Source organism: Ranitomeya imitator, chromosome 4 (genome assembly GCF_032444005.1).
Source record: "Ranitomeya imitator isolate aRanImi1 chromosome 4, aRanImi1.pri, whole genome shotgun sequence".
In the NCBI taxonomy this organism is placed as follows: domain Eukaryota; kingdom Metazoa; phylum Chordata; class Amphibia; order Anura; family Dendrobatidae; genus Ranitomeya; species Ranitomeya imitator.
Window position 1 is genome coordinate 672,119,810 of NC_091285.1, and position 18,666 is coordinate 672,138,475.

The window sequence follows — 18,666 nt, forward strand, 5'->3', positions numbered from 1 at the left end:
TGCAGCAGGAGCCTCCCCCCTCTGCCATGTTTGCAGCAGGTACCACGGTCTCCTATGTTTGCAGCAGGAGCCTCTTCCTTCTGCTATTTTTGTAGCAGGAGGCTCTCCCCTCTGCCATTTTTGCAGCAGGGGCCTCCCTTCTCTGCCTACTTTGCAGCAGCAACCTCCCCCTTGTGCCTGTTTTGCAGCAGGAGCCTCCTCCTTCTGCCATGTTTGCGGCAGGTGCCCCCCCCTCTGTTATTTTTGCAGCAGGTGCCTCCCCCCTCTGTTGTTTTTGCAGCAGGAGCCTCTCCCCTCTGTTATTTTTGCAGCAGGAGCCTCCTCCCTCTATTATTTTTGCAGCAGGACAAATGATTGCTAGGCCTCTCCCTAAGGGGCAAGGCTTCAGCCTCTCACCAGTTGAAGATGGAGATGATAGGCAGGAGATTAACCCTTGTGTTCTCTGTAGGGTTCCCCTCCATTGCCCCCTTGAGGGGTCATCATGTGCCCACACGTGTGTGATTTGTATACTGGCAGCTATGTGCTAGCTAGAAACTTTTCCTGCTTCTCTCAATCTTCTATTGTAAGAAACAGATGAGAAGAAAATCGGTTGGTGACTGCAACTATGCAAATCCCATACTGGGGGTGACATGAAGACCCCTATACCTGTGATTGCAGAAATTTTCGCTCAGCCCAGAAAGCCCCTTATGCTGCAGTAACACCTTCATTTCCAGATTTTTACCATAGCTGAACTTTAAACATTATGGAGAAATCTTTATCACAGAGCTCACACTGCCTGATGATGCTGGTGCATTGTCTATTGTAAAGGCCGCCATACACATTAGTTAAAAGTTAGCCAAACCCACCAGTGTAATGTGTATGAAGGCCACAATTCTGGCCACATAATAAATCCCTCCCATGAATAAAAGAAAACAAGATAAGAAAAAGATGGCTTGAAGACCATAAATATGTGAAATACTAGTGGATCTGTCATGTTTTTTTCTTCTTATTTTAGTAAAGCACAAATGGCCAATTAACGCCAACTGATAATACGAAAACCAATTGTAGTGCGATTTATGGGAAACATTTCTCTACTAAAACATCAGTGGATACCAACTAAACAAAAATTAGTGCACTAAATTCTCATAAAAATACATTCTTTATTCAAATTCATCCAATAAATAGTATCACAAAAACAAGTATAAAGCAAAGTAATAAAAATGGAGGACTACATAACAAAGTGTGTAATCAAGCTTGTAAGTAATGAAGTAACCCTAGCTTCATCAGAGGGGCGTGTTTCACCCTAGCTTCATCAGAGGGGTGTGTTTCACCCTAGCTTCATCAGAGAGGTGTGTTTCACCCTAGCTTCATCAGAGGGGCGTGTTTCACCCTAGCTTCATCAGAGGGGCGTGTTTCACCCTAGCTTCATCAGAGGGGCGTGTTTCACCCTAGCTTCATCAGAGGGGCGTGTTTCACCCTAGCTTCATCAGAGGGGCGTGTTTCATCCTAGCTTCATCAGAGGGGTGTGTTTCACCCTAGCTTCATCAGAGGGGAGTGTTTCACCCTAGCTTCATCAGAGGGGTGTGTTTCACCCTAGCTTCATCAGACGGGTGTGTTTCAGCCTAGCTTCATCAGAGGGGTGTGCTTCACCCTAGCTTCATCAGAGGGGCATGTTTCACCCTAGCTTCATCAGAGGGGTGTGTTTCACCCTAGCTTCATCAGAGAGGTGTGTTTCACCCTAGCTTCATCAGTCTGAACGGAGCCTAAATGGTTGTTACTCACCTAGCATTCATGTATACGAGAACACATCCATTACCCTCAGCATTGCTTGTATCATAATCTACATTTTTTGTATTTGTCCTGCTGTACATGTAAACACTGGTTAGTAAAGAAAGTCTGTTTGTAGAACAGGAGCAATTTCCTAAATATAAATGCTATGTTCACATTGCGTTAATGGGTGTCCGCTAGTGGGCTCTGTTCATGGCGCAATTGTCGCAATTAGTGCTATGTAACGGATCCGTTAGCGCACCCATTGACTGCAATGTGCTAACGGATCTCTAGCGCATCGCTAGCGCATGCCAATTTTGGCATGCGCTAGCGATGTCCCGTTAGTTTCGGACGGACCGTGGACGCTGCTTGCAGCGTCCGAGGTACGTTCCTCACTAGCGCAGATCGGTATCTGCGCTAGCGGGATCGCCAAATGTGATCCCTTTTGGGACATTGCGTTAGCGCAATCCGCTAGCGAATGCGCTTAACGGATTGCCCTAATGCAATGTGAACCTAGCTGTGAAATGTGATATATTATGTCCTAACTAGTGTTGAGCATTCCGATACCGCAAGTATCGGGTATCGGCCAATATTCGTGGTATCGGAATTCCGATACCGAGTTCCGATACTTTCAGTATATCGGAAACCGGAATCAGAAATTCCCATCATGCAAACTCCCGTTTTTTTTTAAATCAGCCAATGAGGAATGGTTTGAAGTGTGGGCACATCCTGTTCTGCATGGTGGGCATGTAACTACTGGCATGACTGTGATTGGCTGCTGAACTGATGTCACGACGCCCTATAAAAGTCGCCGCCACCATTTTGGGCTCACTCCGCTGTGAATTCAGTTAGGGACAGGATGCTGTGTTCTGACTGAGGGCCAGTTTAGAGATTGTGATTTGCTTAATTGTGCTTAATCCAGGCTAAATTAGCAACCGCTGTGTGTTCACCTTGCTTTTGCCTTGCAGCGCTGTTCACAGCTGTCTGGAAGGTCTGTGTGTGTGAGTGCAGCTCGCTCTGTTGTCTGTCCATAGCCACAGCCGGTTGTGGTCAGCTCAGGGTGCTTCACTGCCTCATACTGCTAAATCCGTTGTCTTTTTTTGCAATTAGTGCAGCCTGCTGCACATTTTTTCAAATATATCCTATATTAGTGGCTTTCCATCTGTATCCTGCTAGATTGTGGAAAAACACTATATAGGATTAGATAGAGGAGCTTTGTTTGGCCTTGCAGCGCCGTTCTCGGCTGTCTGCACGGTCTGTGTGAGTGCAGCTCACTCTGTAGTCTGTCCGCAGCCACAGCCGGTTGTGGTCAGCTCAGGGTGCTTCACTGCCTCATACTGCTAAATCCATTGTCCTTTTTTGCAATTAGTGCAGCCTGCTGCACATTTTTTCAAATATATCCTATATTAGTGGCTTTCCATCTGTATCCTGCTAGATTGTGGAAAAACACTATATAGGATTAAATAGAGGAGCTTTTTTTGGACTTGCAGCGCCGTTCTCGGCTGTCTGCATGGTCTGTGTGAGTGCAGCTCACTCGGTAGTCTGTCCGCAGCCACAGCCGGTTGTGGTCAGCTCAGGGTGCTTCACTGCCTCATACTGCTAAATCCATTGTCCTTTTTTGCAATTAGTGCAGCCTGCTGCACATTTTTTCAAATATATCCTATATTAGTGGCTTTCCATCTGTATCCTGCTAGATTGTGGAAAAACACTATATAGGATTAAATAGAGGAGCTTTTTTTGGCCTTGCAGCGCCGTTCTCGACTGTCTGCACGGTCTGTGTGAGTGCAGCTCACTCGGTAGTCTGTCCGCAGCCACAGCCGGTTGTGTTCAGCTCAGGGTGTGTCACTGCCTCATACTGCTGAATCCATTGTCCTAAATTGCAATTAGTGCAGCCAGCTGCACCTTTTTTCAATAATATCCTATTAGTGTCTTTCCATCCGTATCCCGCTAGATTGTGGAAAAACACTATATAGGATTAGATAGAGGAGCTTTTCTTGGCCTTGCAGCGCCGTTCGCGGCTGTTTGCACGGTCTGTGTGAGTGCAGCTCACTCTGTAGTCTGTCCGCAGCCACAGCCGGTTGTGTTCAGCTCAGAGTGTGTCACTGCCTCATACAGCTGAATCCATTGTTCTAAATTGCACTTATTGCTGCAGCCTGCTGCACATTTTTCATAAAATATCCTATTAGTGTCTTTCCATCCATATCCCGCTAGATTGTAGAAAAACACTATATAGGATTAGATAGAGGAGCTTTTCTTTGCCTTGCAGCGCTGTTCTCGGCTGTCTAGTCTTAGATTTTGTGGAATAGAAAAAGTTTACAAACCCCCGCGAGGAGGTAATTTACAGCAGAAACTTTTCAATCGGGAAACGTATTGGATGTTTATGCTTGACACACGTATTCCCTATGGTCTTAATGCTAGACATGATTTAATAAAACAATACTAATTAATGTTTAAGTAATGTTCAAGCAATGTCCCTTAGGGGTATTTACTATGTCAATTTAAGTTATTTCTATGATATTCCTAACCGGTGATTACTTCTCTATACATTTATACATGCTTGTTTGCATTTTTAATTGTCTGTCCAATCAATGCCTTGTGCACACTATATATATATGTTTTCATTGCACTATTAGGTAGATCATGAGTAAGACTTCATAGCTGAAACGCGTTGATCCTCCTTACTGGTGTTTGCTATGCAAAGACTTTTTTAAAGAACGATTTATCGCTTCAGTTGTCTAATAAAGTCTCACAAAGTGTGAACCACCTCCGCCTTCAGCTGGATCATTTCTCCTCTTATCTCCAACAACTTTTGGGTCCAATTTCTCCTGTTACCCTTGGGAAAATACAAAACTGGTGGCTAAAAAATCATTTTTGTGGGAATAAAAAAAGAATTTTATTTTCACGGCTCTGCATTATAAACTGTAGTGAAACACTTGAGGGGTTCAAAGCTCTCACCACACATCTAGATGAGTTCCTTAGGGGGTCTACTATCCAAAATGGTGTCACTTGTGGGGGGTTTCAATGTTTAGGCACATCAGTGGCTCTCCAAACGCAACATGGTGACCCATCTCAATTCCAGCTTGAAAAGTCAAATGGCGCTCCTTCCCTTCCGAGCTCTGCCAAGCGCCCAAACAGTGGTTTACCCCCACATACGGGGTATCAGCGTACTCAGGACAAATTGCACAAAAACTTTTGGGGTCCAATTACTTCTCTTACCCTTGGGAAAATAAAAAATTGGGGGAAAACGATCATTTTTGTGAAAAAATATGATTTTTTATTTTTACGGCTCTGCATTACAAACTTCTGTGAAGCACTTGGTGGGTCAAAGTGCTCACCACACATCTAGATAGGTTCCTTAGGGGGTCTACTTTCCAAAATGGTGTCACTTGTGAGGGGTTTCAATGTACAGTCACATCAGTGGCTCTCCAAACGCAACATGGCGTCCCATCTCAATTCCAGTCAATTTTGCATTGAAAAGTCAAATGGCGGCTCCTTCGCTTCCGAGCTCTGCCATGCACCAGAACAGTGGTTTACCCCCACAAATGGAGTATCAGCATACTCAGGACAAATTGTATAACAACTTTTGGGGTCCACTTTGTCCTGTTACCCTTGGTAAAATAAAACAAATTGGAGCTGAAACAAAGTTTTTGTGAAAAAAAGTTAAATATTCATTTTTTCTTTAAACATTCCAAAAATTCCTGTGAAACAGCTGAAGGGTTAATAAACTTCTTGAATGTGGTTTTAACCCCTTCATGACCGGGGGATTTTTTGTTTTTCCGTGTTCATTTTTCGCTCCCCTCCTTCCCAGAGCCATAACTTTTTTATTTTTCTGTCAATTTGGCCATGTGAGGGCTTATTTTTTGCGGGACGAGTTGTACTTTTGAACGACATCATTGGTTTTAGCATGTCGTGTACTAGAAAACGGGAAAAAAATTCCAAGTGCGGTGAAATTGCAAAAAAAGTGCAATCACACACTTGTTTTTTGTTTGGCTTTTTTGCTAGGTTCACTAAATGCTAAAAATGACGTGCCATTATGATTCTCCAGGTCATTACGAGTTCATAGACACCAAACATGACTAGGTTATTTTTTATCTAAGTGGTGAAAAAAAATTCCAAACTTTGCTAAAAAAAAAAAAAAAAAAATTGCGCCATTTTCCGATACTCGTAGCGTCTCCATTTTTCATGATCTGGGGTCGGTTGAGGGCTTATTTTTTGCGTGCCGAGATGACGTTTTTAATGATAGAATTTCGGTGCAGAAACGTTCTTTTGATCGCCCGTTGTTGCATTTTAATGCAATGTCGCGGCGACCAAAAAAACGTAATTCTGGCGTTTCGAATTTTTTTCCCGCTACGCTGTTTAGCGATCAGGTTAATACTTTTTTTTAATTGATAGATCGGGCGATTCTGAGCACGGCGATACCAAATATGCGTAGATTTGATATTTTTTTTATTGATTTATTTTGATTGGGGCGAAAGGGGGGTGATTTAAACTTTTATGTTTTTTTTATTTTTTTCACATTTTTTTAAACTTTTTTTTTTAACTTTTGCCATGCTTCAATAGCCTCCATGGGAGGCTAGAAGCAGGCACAGCACGATCGCCTCTGCTACATAGCAGCGATCTGCTGATTGCTGCTATGTAGCAGAATTGCAGGTGTGCTGTGAGCGCCGACCACAGGGTGGCGCTCACAGCGACGGGCGATCAGTAACCATAGAGGTCTCTAGGACCTCTATGGTTACCATCCAGACGCATCGCCGACCCCCGATCATGTGACGGGGGACGGCGATGACGTCATTTCCGGCCGCCCGGCCGGAAGCGGTAGTTAAATGCCGCTGTCTGCGTTTGACAGCGGCATTTAACTAGTTAATAGGTGCGGGCAGATCGCGATTCTGCCCGCACCTATTACGGGCACATGTCAGCTGTTCAAAACAGCTGACATGTCCCAGCTTTGGTGCGGGCTCACCGCGGAGCCCTGCATCAAAGCAGGGGAGCCGGCATCGGACGGTATAGTACGTCCGATGCCGGTAAGGGGTTAAGTACCTTGAGGTGTGCAGTTTTTAGAATGGTGTCACACTTCGTTATTTTCTATTATATAGACCCCTCAAAATGACTTCAAATGAGATGTGGTTCCTAAAAAAAATGGTGTTGTAAAAATGAGAAATTGCTGGTCAACTTTTAACCCTTATAACTCCCTAACAAAAAAAAATTTTGGTTCCAAAATTGTGCTGATGTAAAGTAGACATGTGGGAAATGTTACTTATTAAGTACTTTGTGTGACATATCTCTGTGATTTAATTGCATAAAAATTCAAATTTGGAAAATTGCAAAATTTTCAAAATTTTCGCCAAATTTCCATTTTTTTCACAAATAAACGCAGGTAATAGCAAAGAAATTTTACCACTATCATGAAGTACAATATGTCGCGAGAAAACTTTATCAGAATCGCCTTGATCCATTGAAGAGTTCCAGAGTTATAACCTCATAAAGGGACAGTGGTCAGAATTGTAAAAATTGGCCCGGTCATTAATGTGCAAACCACCCTTAGGGGTAAAGGGGTTAAAAACTACCAATACACCTTTTTCTGGTGCTCATTAATCAGTTTATTCCTGAGTAGAGACTGGCAAACTTGAACAGTAAAGTTCGGGGCCCGTACCAAACACCAACTGTTCGGGCACGGACCCCGAACACGGACTTCACCAGAAAGTCTGTATTACTGTTCAGGTTCGGCATCCCGAACATCGGGTGTTTCCCACGTTGTCATCTGCATGACACAGGCGGCTCTGATTGGTGGTAAGACCCGTAACACCAGTCAGAGAGCTGCGGTTCCCACGCTGACAGATGACAATGTGAGCCAGCAGCTGTGACCGGAAGTAAAAAGTTGGGCTCCAGTCACAGGTGTCGGCTGATGGAACTACTACTCCCATCAGCCTACGCCTGCTGTTGCTGATAAAAGCGAGAGCAGGTGCCGCTGATAGGTGTATTCATCAGTCGAAAAATAATACAAAATCCGGCACTCAAAAATCATGAAGAACTCTTTTTATTTTCAATTTTTATTATCCCACATATAACGTTTCGGTCTTTATGACCTTCATCAGACTGGGATATTGAAAGAAAACAAATATAACAGAAAATTATAATCCATATCTCATATGCAAAAAATACAGAGAGATATAATCATATAGCCAAAAACATCATAATATAATAGCTTTCCTTTGTCATATTAGCAAAAACATGGATTATGTTTATAGTCAGAATGAACAGTCTATAATTATCAATCATTTAGGTTATAATTATCTCCTCAGGTTAGGTTTCCTGTTCCCAGGGGACAGGATCTCTGGATTCTCCGGATTCTCAGAAGACCATACCTGGGCCAAGGCATCCACCTGTGCGGTCTCTGCGGAAACGGCAGGGGATGCTGTCCAGATGCAGCATCGGGGGAGATTCCGTTAGACAGCTCCCCCCTCGTCTGTCCGGCACATGTGATGACTGGGTCCTCTGCGGGGTGTGCGGCCTGGAAGAGTGCTCTGGACGCCGGCCAGCATATGGGGGTCAGGGATCCGTTGCACGATCCCCAGCGGCAGCAGCAGCCTGAACACTGCTCTATAGCGCAGGCCGAGGTGAGATCGCGGCCGCGCATGTGCAGATCGGTGTAAGTCATTGTAGCACTTCCGGGACAGCGCAGCGGTGGGGGAAAGCGCGCGCATGCGCAGTACACCGCAAGAAAAAAAACCAAAAAACGTTTTTTCTGCCTTTAAAAGGGGGATGGTTGCGAGCAAACAGGCGATGCAACATGTCATCCCCAGGCAAGACGAGGGACCCAGCAGGTGATTCAGCCAGCAGGAGGTCCTCGGACGCCAGCCCTAGGAGCCATGCTGCGGATTCAAGGTCCAGAACGGCGCTTCGGCCACCTGATCCGGTACCATACAGCTTCACTGGGTGACTGTAAAATCCCTCTACCTATTAAGCTGACACTCTTTTCCACAACATCTTTTCCCCAGGCCAAAAAGAAACAAAAATCCAAACACAAACAGTGTGCATTGTGTGACTAACCTCTCCCAGATTCCTACCCTAAAAAACTCTGCAAGCAATGTGTTAGTGAAACCATGCAGAGTCCATCTATGTCTGTTACGTATATATGGGCCATAATGAGGGAAGAGTTACAGGCCATCACCCAAGCGAACGCACCCCCTAAGAAAACCAGTAGAGAGAGAAAATAGTATCCAGCTCTGAGTCCGATGATGAGGGCGTAATCAACTCGGACTCTTCACATGCGTCATCCTCATCTTCAGTACCATCTGACATTGAAGGTCGGTCTTGTTTTCCCCTTGATGGGGTGGACAACCTTGTAAAATCCATCAGAAACACAATAGGTTGTGAAGATACAAAGGATGACCAGACAGCGCAAGATATCATGTTTGCAGGGTTAGCGGAGAGGAAAAGGAGAGCTTTCCCAGTAATCCCTGCGGTTAAAGCATTGATAAAGAGGGAATGGGAAAAACAAGACCAGAGAGGTTTTCTCCCGTCAGCCTCCAAAAGGAAGTACCCCTTTAGTGACGATGAGCTTATATCATGGACTAAGATCCCTAAAGTGGACGCAGCGGTCGCCTCCACTTCAAAACAATCAGCTTTACCAGTTGTGGATGCAGGCCTACTCTCTGATCCTCTAGATCGGAAAGCGGAATCATCATTAAAAAGATCCTGGGAAGCTTCCACAGGCATATTTAAACCGGCAATTGCCAGTACATGCACTGCTAGATCCATGCTTGTCTGGATTGATCAGTTAGATCAACAGATTGAACAAAGAGTCTCTAGACAGAAATTATGGGATGCGATACCATTGATTAGAGGGGCGGCAGCCTTCATGGCTGACACATCAGCTGACTCTCTACGCCTCGCAGCAAGATCAGCAGGTCTAGTAAATAGTGCCAGACTAGCCTTGTGGATGAAGAGTTGGAAGGGGGATACGCAGTCGAAGACCAAAATCTGTGCTATCCCGTGTGAGGGTGAGTTTCTATTTGGAAAAGCTTTGGATGAGATCCTTAAAAAAAGCAAAAGAAAGGAAAAAAGCCTTCCCTGACCCCTCAATTCCTTTCTATACAAAGAATTTTAGGAGGAGACCATTCGGGAAAAGGAGACAAAATGAAAGACCATCGCGGTGGGCCACAAAAGAAGAAAAACAGAGGGATACTATGTTTAAAGGCCCCCCTTCCGTAGAGACAATAAATATTAAAACACCAGTCACCCCAGTAGGGGGTAGGCTAAAACTATTTCCTCAATGGCAAAAGATAACATGAAATTCCTGGATTCTAAGGCTTGGTTCCCATTGCGTTAATGGGAAAGCGCTAACGGACAGCGTTGCACGGCGAAATTAACGCCGTGCAACGCGTCCGTTAGCGCTCCCATTCACGGCAATGGTAACGCGCAGCACTAGCGCGTGCCATGTTCGGCACGCGCTAGCGATGCGCCGGTGTTTCCTGGCGCGCCGCGGATGCTGCTTGCAGCGTCCAGGGCGCGCCCGCGGTCCGTTCCCCGCTCTCGCAGATTGGGGATCTGCGAGAGCGGGGACATTACCGCGACCCCGGGACGCGGCCCCATTAAAAACATTGCGTTAGCGCAACCCGCTAGCGCTAAACGGATTGCACTAACGCAATGTGACCCTAGCCTAATTATTATTAGAGAAGGGATTAAGATAGAATTCCTCCAAATTCCCCTTGATTCCTTCATTATAACAACCCTCAGCTCACCGATACAACAAAGGGCCCTTGAACTTGAGATCCAAAGTCTCATAGATAAAAATGATAAAAGTACCAAAGGGACAAGAGGGTAGTGGGGATGATTAAAGTGTCCTTTTGACGGAGGTAGGCCATCACCTCTAACATTACTTTGGCGAAGATTCTTGGTGCCGTGGAGAGACCAAAGGGCATGGCCGTGTACAAGAAATGATGAATCTCCCCTTCGAGTTTTACTGCGACCCTGAAGTATCTTTGATATCTGTTATGGATAGGGAGATGGTAGTAAGCATCTTTCACATCAATGCCCCCATTTTGCAATTTGGATAAAGCTTAATGGCAGATCCAGGGCCGCCATCAGGGCATTACTACCCTTACTTGTGTAAGGGGCCCGGTGATCAGAGGCGAGGAGGGAGGGCCCGGACTGACTGAGACGCTGGCGCCCCACCTCTTTTCCTCCTGGTAACGGGGACAGGGGTTGCACTGTCCTGCTGGTCTGGAGGCATAATGAGCGCTATCTGTATCGCTCCTCTCCGCTGTGGCCGCACTCAGTGCAGCAGCAGACACAGGATGCACAAGGTGCTTGGCAGTGGCACTGTCTGTGCAGAGCTCGGGACTGGCTCCGCCTCCAGCACTGGCTCCGCCTCCAGCACTGGCTCCACCTCCAGCACTGGCTCCACCTCCATCATCTCTCACCGTCTACTACCCCTGAAAATGATGGCAACAGAGACTGGAGCCAGAAAAGGTCAGCAATTCTGTGGTGCTGCCTCCTAGTGGCTCCAGAACTAGGGCTTCTCACTGGGCTGCAGGAGGGACCCCACTATTCCTGTGGGAACAAGCTGCCAGCACTGCCCCCCACACTACACTGCCCCTCTGTCTCCCTGTACTGTCATCACCTGCTGCTCGGGACCGGGGGAGGGGGAAGGGGTGACAGGTGCCTGTACTGGAGGAGGAAGCCGCCATCATAGTGTCCTGCTGTGCTGGGGGCTCGTCCTACTGACTGCTGTCCTGGGATAATGGGGCAGGTGGTGAAGGCTCTCAGCATAGGTAAGTATATATAGTAGTGTGCGTATGGTAGTAGGTGTATATAGTGTATGTAATATATAGTGTGCAGTATATGCATCTTCTTGTTTGTAAATAGGTGTGTATGGATATACTGCAGATGATGCTTCTATATGTAATGGTGTACCTGTAGTATACAGTGTATGTAATGTATAGTGTACAGTATATATATGATCCTTGTACCTGTAGCATATAGTGTATGTAATAGTGTACAGTGTGCGTGTATATATATATATATATATATATATATATATAGTAGATCCTCTATATGTAATAGTGTATCTGCAGTATATAGTGTATGTAATGTATAGTGTACAGTATATATATGATCCTTGTACCTGTAGCATATAGTGTATGTAATAGTGTACAGTGTGCGTGTATATACCATATATATATATAGTAGATCCTCTATATGTAATAGTGTATCTATAGTATATAGTGTATGTAATGTACAGTGTGTGTATACATATATCTCTATATATGATCCTTGTACATGTAATAATGTATCTTTAGTATATGTTGTATGTAACGTATAGTGTACAGTATATATATATATATATATAGTAGATCCTCCATATGTAATAGTGTATCTATAGTATATAGTGTATGTAATGTACAGTGTGTGTATACATATATCTCTATATATGATCCTTGTACATGTAATAATGTATCTTTAGTATATGTTGTATGTAACGTATAGTGTACAGTATATATATATATATAGTAGATCCTCCATATGTAATAGTGTATCTGCAGTATATAGTGTATGTAATGTATAGTGTGTGTATACATATATCTCTATATATGATCCTTGTACATGTAATAATGTATCTTTAGTATATGTTGTATGTAACGTATAGTGTACAGTATATATATATATATATAGTAGATCCTCCATATGTAATAGTGTATCTGCAGTATATAGTGTATGTAATGTATAGTGTGTGTATACATATATCTCTATATATGATCCTTGTACATGTAATAATGTATCTTTAGTATATGTTGTATGTAACGTATAGTGTACAGTATATATATATATATATAGTAGATCCTCCATATGTAATAGTGTATCTGCAGTATATAGTATATGTAATGTATAGTGTGTGTATACATATATCTCTATATATGATCCTTGTACATGTAATAATGTATCTTTACTATATGTTGTATGTAACATATAGTGTACAGTATATGTATTTTCCTGTTGATAAATAAGTGTGTGAGCCTATACTGCCTGTGGTTCTAGTGTATGTGTGATCCAGCCTGAAGTCACATTTAACCCTTCCTGGCAGATTCCCATTGGACCCCTGGTGTAATCGACCCCCCTGATAAAGGATCCCTTGCAGGGTGCTGGTTTATGTGGTGCTATCAGTGTACAGCGACTGTAGAGCGGCCATTTGCAGATCTGCGCTCTGTGCCCTAATGGCCGCACACAACACGTGTATGTTCATGAATTATCGAACTCAAACAGTCTCATCTTTAAGGCTATGTGCACACACTGCGGATTTTGCTGCGGATCCGCAGCAGTTTCCCATGAGTTTACAGTACAATGTAAACCTATGGGAAACCAAAAACGCTGTGTACATGCTGCGAAAAAAAACATGCGGAAACGCAGCGCTATATTCTCCGCAGCATGTCAATTCTTTGTGCGGATTCCGCAGCGGTTTTACACCTGCTCCAATAGAAAACCGCAGATGGAAAACCGCAGCGGAATCCGCAATAGAAACCGTGATAAATCCGCAGGAAAACCCGCAGAGGAGCTTTCTACGTGTGCACATACCCTAACCCCTTAACCCCCGATGCTTTTTTGGTTTTTGGTTTTTCACTCCCCTTCTTTCCAGAGCCATAACTTTTTTATTTTTCCGTCAATATGGCCGTGTGAGGGCTTGTTTTTTGCAGAACCAGTTGTACTTTTGAACGATACCATTGGTTTTACCATGTCGTGTAACAGAAAACGGGAAAAAAATTCCAAGTGCGATGAAATTGCAAAAAAAGTGCAATCCCACACTGCTTTTTTACTGCGTTCACTAAATGCTAAAACTGAGCTGCCATTATGATTCTCCAGGTCATTACGAGTTCATAGACACCAAACATGGCGGGTTCTTAATCTAAGTCATAAAAAATTCCAAAGTATGCTAAAAAAAAAAAAAAAAATTGCGCAATTTTCCAATACCCGTAGCGTCTCAATTTTTTGTGATCTGGGTTCGGGTGAGGGCTTATTTTTTTCGTGCCAAGCTGATATTTTTAATGATACCACTTTTGTGTACATACATTCTTGTGATCGCCCGTTATTGCATTTTAATGCAATGTCGCAGCGACCAAAAAAACTTAATTCTGGCGTTTTGATATTTTTCTCGCTACGCTGTTTAGCGATCAGGTTAATCCTTTTTTTTATTGATAGGTCGGGCGATTCTGAACCCGGCAATACCAAATATGTGTAAATTAGATACATTGTATCCCTGATCAGGGCAGAACAAAGTACTTCAGTGCACAGGCGCCGGAAAGGTCAGAGAGGCCCAGATCCTGCGCACTGCAGTACTTTGCTCTGCCCTCAGCAGGGAGATAAAGTACGCTGGAGCCGGAGCCGCAGCGTGAAGACAAGAAGAGGACGTCATCCTACGAAGATGGGAGGCCCCGGACCGGACCACGACGCCCATCATACCGGGACCGCCCCTGGGTGAGTATAATCTAACCTCTTTTTCTCATCTTTCAGGATACATCGGGGCTTATCTACAGCATTACAGAATGCATTACAGAATGCTGCAGATAAGCCCCTGAAGCCTGTGGGCTTAGCTCACCGTCGATTTTGGGGGTGACAGGTTCCCTTTAACATCAAGAAGGTGTTGTCCTAGTAGTGGACAACCCCTTTAATATATAAAGCCTGTGGACCCTTTGTTGTGAACTTCCTCTGTTGTTACTCCTGGAAATGTGTGTATAGTGCCTGGCCTAAGCAGATGACTACCTGATCTTACCTATAGGGCTACATCTGCTGTACAAAGCAATTTACTGTGTGCCGTGCAATTCTTAGAACTGCAGCTTCACTCGATGGGTTAAATTAATCAGTTGCATTGCAGAATCGGTATCCCAGGCCTAACTGACAACTAGGGGTCACCATTCCCCTCCTAAATAAGATGCGTCCATACAGTCTGATACTGTCGGCAGCGATCAGCCAAGATTAGACTGTAGGGACACACAGATGAATGGTGTCAGCTATTTGTCAATTTATTCATATAATTAGTGAAGACGGCAGAAAGGTCCTTGTTACCTCTCCCAAGAACGGTCTGATCAGTGCTGTAGACTCTTGTAAAGTCCGGAGCGTAATAATCATCTGCTGACTGCCTGCACAGACCTGCTATCTGAGCACAATATGGCCGCTTTATGGGGTAGAATTGGTTATATTAGCGTATACTAGTCTCTGACTGAACTACAGGTGTATGTCTGTATATCTTGACCATGTAATTAGAAAGTTTGTCCCATCAGGGATATTTATGGCATATTGATGGGATGTATAATCTATGTTACGTACATAAATGTCCCACCAGGGTCATTCAGAAATGTTCGCAGTTCCTATAGAAATGAATGGAGAGAATGGCACATGCGCTGTCATCTTCCTTTTCTGAAAGCCACCGCTGGGTCTCAAATTTTTCCTTTCAACAGTAGAACATTAATCTGACATACACTATGTGGCAGATCCTTTCAGTTCATTATTATTATCCGTTCACTATATAATATAGTGGTAATATTTTGTCTGTTCATGGTGTGGCGGTGTTTGTCCCTTATTTGTGGTATTATTTGTTCACTATGTGATGGTAATATGTGGTCTGGTTTTGGTGTGGCAGTATTTGTCCCTTGTATGTAGTATTATAGGTCACTATGTGGTGGTAATATGTGATCTGGTCATGGTGTGGTGGTATTTGTTTCTTGTATGTGGTATTATTTGTTCACTATGTGATGGTAATTGGAGATAGGCGAATTTGCTCGGGTTCCCCCTTATTCAGCAAGCTGCAAAAGAGAACCCGGCTTCCTGGATCGAGTGGGCCAATCAGCTGATCGGCTCCACAGCTGCATGTGTCGCTTCTGTGTCACAGTTAAGACACATTCAAAGAGAAAAAAAACAAAACAAAAAAAAAAAAAAAAAAAAAAAAAAAAACTCCAAGTAAATGTGGCGCTAAGCACCTACGGATTTTTTTAATTCATCCACTTCAAGTGAAAAATGTTAAAAAATTCATTTATTTTCTCAAAATAAAATATATTTGTAAATTTTTTTAAAAAACAGTACAACGCGTTTCGGCTGCTATTTTTACAGTGCAGCCTTCATCAGGTAGTAAAAAAACAAAAAGAACAAACAATACAATAAGCACTATAAAATGATGTTACATCATGTAGTTAGTCATCAGGAAAGGAGAACCTGATCCCCGGTCCCGCCCTGCTAATCCCTTCTAGGAACCCTCATAAATAAGAGAACTTGGAGGTTGTAACATCATTTTATAGTGCTTATTGTATTGTTTGTTCTTTTTGTTTTTTTACTACCTGATGAAGGCTGCACTGTAAAAATAGCAGCCGAAACGCGTTGTACTGTTTTTTAAAAAAATTTACAAATATATTTTATTTTGAGAAAATAAATGAATTTTTTAACATTTTTCACTTGAAGTGGATGAATTAAAAAAATCCGTAGGTGCTTAGCGCCACATTTACTTGGAGTTTTTTTTTTTGTTTTGTTTTTTTTCTCTTTGAAATTGCCACCTATGTGGATCTGAAGCAGGATCAACACATAGTTCTCCAAAGTGAGCTGCACACCTTATTGGATTATACAACATACGAAGAAGAGTTGCCTAAAGAATTGATTCCTTGAGAATCTCAACGTGCATTTCTTACCGATAGAAGGTGAGCATAACTACAAATAAAAGAAATGTTTTTAACTTGTTGGTAAAAACGTATTACGCTCAGAGGAAGCGCCGCACTTGTCTCTTTTTTTTTTTTTTTTTTTCCCCTCTTTCCCTAAACCAGGGTATTTCTAAAGACAGTTAAGACACATGCATGGATAGCCTGTTTGTTGGGCTCTTCATGCATGTGTCATGACTGTCACTGTAATAAGATTATGCTATTGTTCTATGGAGACCGATGACGTGAGTCAGAATGACGACAAACACGGTATATCACAGTTCAAGATATATATATATATACAGTTAGGGCCAGAAATATTTGGACAGTGACACAATTTTCGCGAGTTGGGCTCTGCATGCCACCACATTGGATTTGAAATGAAACCTCTACAACAGAATTCAAGTGCAGATTGTAACATTTAATTTGAAGGGTTGAACAAAAATATCTGATAGAAAATGTAGGAATTGTACACATTTCTTTACAAACACTCCACATTTTAGGAGGTCAAAAGTAATTGGACAAATAAACATAACCCAAACAAAATATTTTTATTTTCAATATTTTGTTGCAAATCCTTTGGAGGCAATCACTGCCTTAAGTCTGGAACCCATGGACATCACCAAACGCTGGGTTTCCTCCTTCTTAATGCTTTGCCAGGCCTTTACAGCCGCAGCCTTCAGGTCTTGCTTGTTTGTGGGTCTTTCCGTCTTAAGTCTGGATTTGAGCAAGTGAAATGCATGCTCAATTGGGTTTAGATCTGGAGATTGACTTGGCCATTGCAGAATGTTCCACTTTTTGGCACTCATGAACTCCTGGGTAGCTTTGGATGTATGCTTGGGGTCATTGTCCATCTGTACTATGAAGCGCCGTCCAATCAACTTTGCAGCATTTGGCTGAATCTGGGCTGAAAGTATATCCCGGTACACTTCAGAATTCATCCGGCTACTCTTGTCTGCTCTTATGTCATCAATAAACACAAGTGACCCAGTGCCATTGAAAGCCATGCATGCCCATGCCATCACGTTGCCTCCACCATGTTTTACAGAGGATGTGGTGTGCCTTGGCTCATGTGCCGTTCCCTTTCTTCTCCATACTTTTTTCTTCCCATCATTCTGGTACAGGTTGATCTTTGTCTCATCTGTCCATAGAATACTTTTCCAGAACTGAGCTGGCTTCTTGAGGTGTTTTTCTGCAAATTTAACTCTGGCCTGTCTATTTTTGGTATTGATGAATGGTTTGCATCTAGATGTGAACCCTTTGTATTTACTGTCATGGAGTCTTCTCTTTACTGTTGACTTAGAGACAGATACACCTACTTCACTGAGAGTGTTCTGGACTTCAGTTGATGTTGTGAACGGGTTCTTCTTCACCAAATTAAGTATGCGGCGATCATCCACCACTGTTGTCATCCGTGGACGCCCAGGCCTTTTTGAGTTCCCAAGCTCACCAGTCAATTCCTTTTTTCTCAGAATGTACCCAACTGTTGATTTTGCTACTCCAAGCATGTCTGCTATCTCTCTGATGGATTTTTTCTTTTTTTTCAGCCTCAGGATGTTCTGCTTCACCTCAATTGAGAGTTCCTTTGACCGCATGTTGTCTGCTCACAGCAACAGCTTCCAAATGCAAAACCACACACCTGGAATCCACCCCTGACCTTTTAACTACTTCATTGATTACAGGTTAACGAGGGAGACGCCTTCAGAGTTAATTGCAGCCCTTAGAGTCCATTGTCCAATTACTTTTGGTCCCTTGAAAAAGAGGACGCTATGCATTACAGAGCTATGATTCCTAAACCCTTTCTCCGATTTGGATGTGGAAACTATCATATTGCAGCTGGGAGTGTGCACTTTCAGCCCATATTATATATATAATTGTGTTTCTGAACATGTTTTTGTAAACAGCTAAAATAACAAAACTTGTGTCACTGTCCAAATATTTCTGGCCCTAACTGTATGTATGTGGTGATCCCCACCTTGTGCATGCCTTCTTTTCTTTGTTTTTTGCCTACCTCGTATGTGCCATGGTGCTGTCCCAGGAGTTGTTTCTTCATTTTAACAAGTTGGAATAAATTTTCTTGATTTTATTGAAGCTGGAACTACTTTCTTTTTCGTTTGTGGAACCCCATTGCGTCTCGTCAGGACGAAGTTCCGGGCTTCTTACAATGATCGGTGAGCTGGCTTCTGCTTTCCTTTCTGCTTATAATTTGTTTCCTACTATATATAAACAGATTTCATTTCCCAGCATT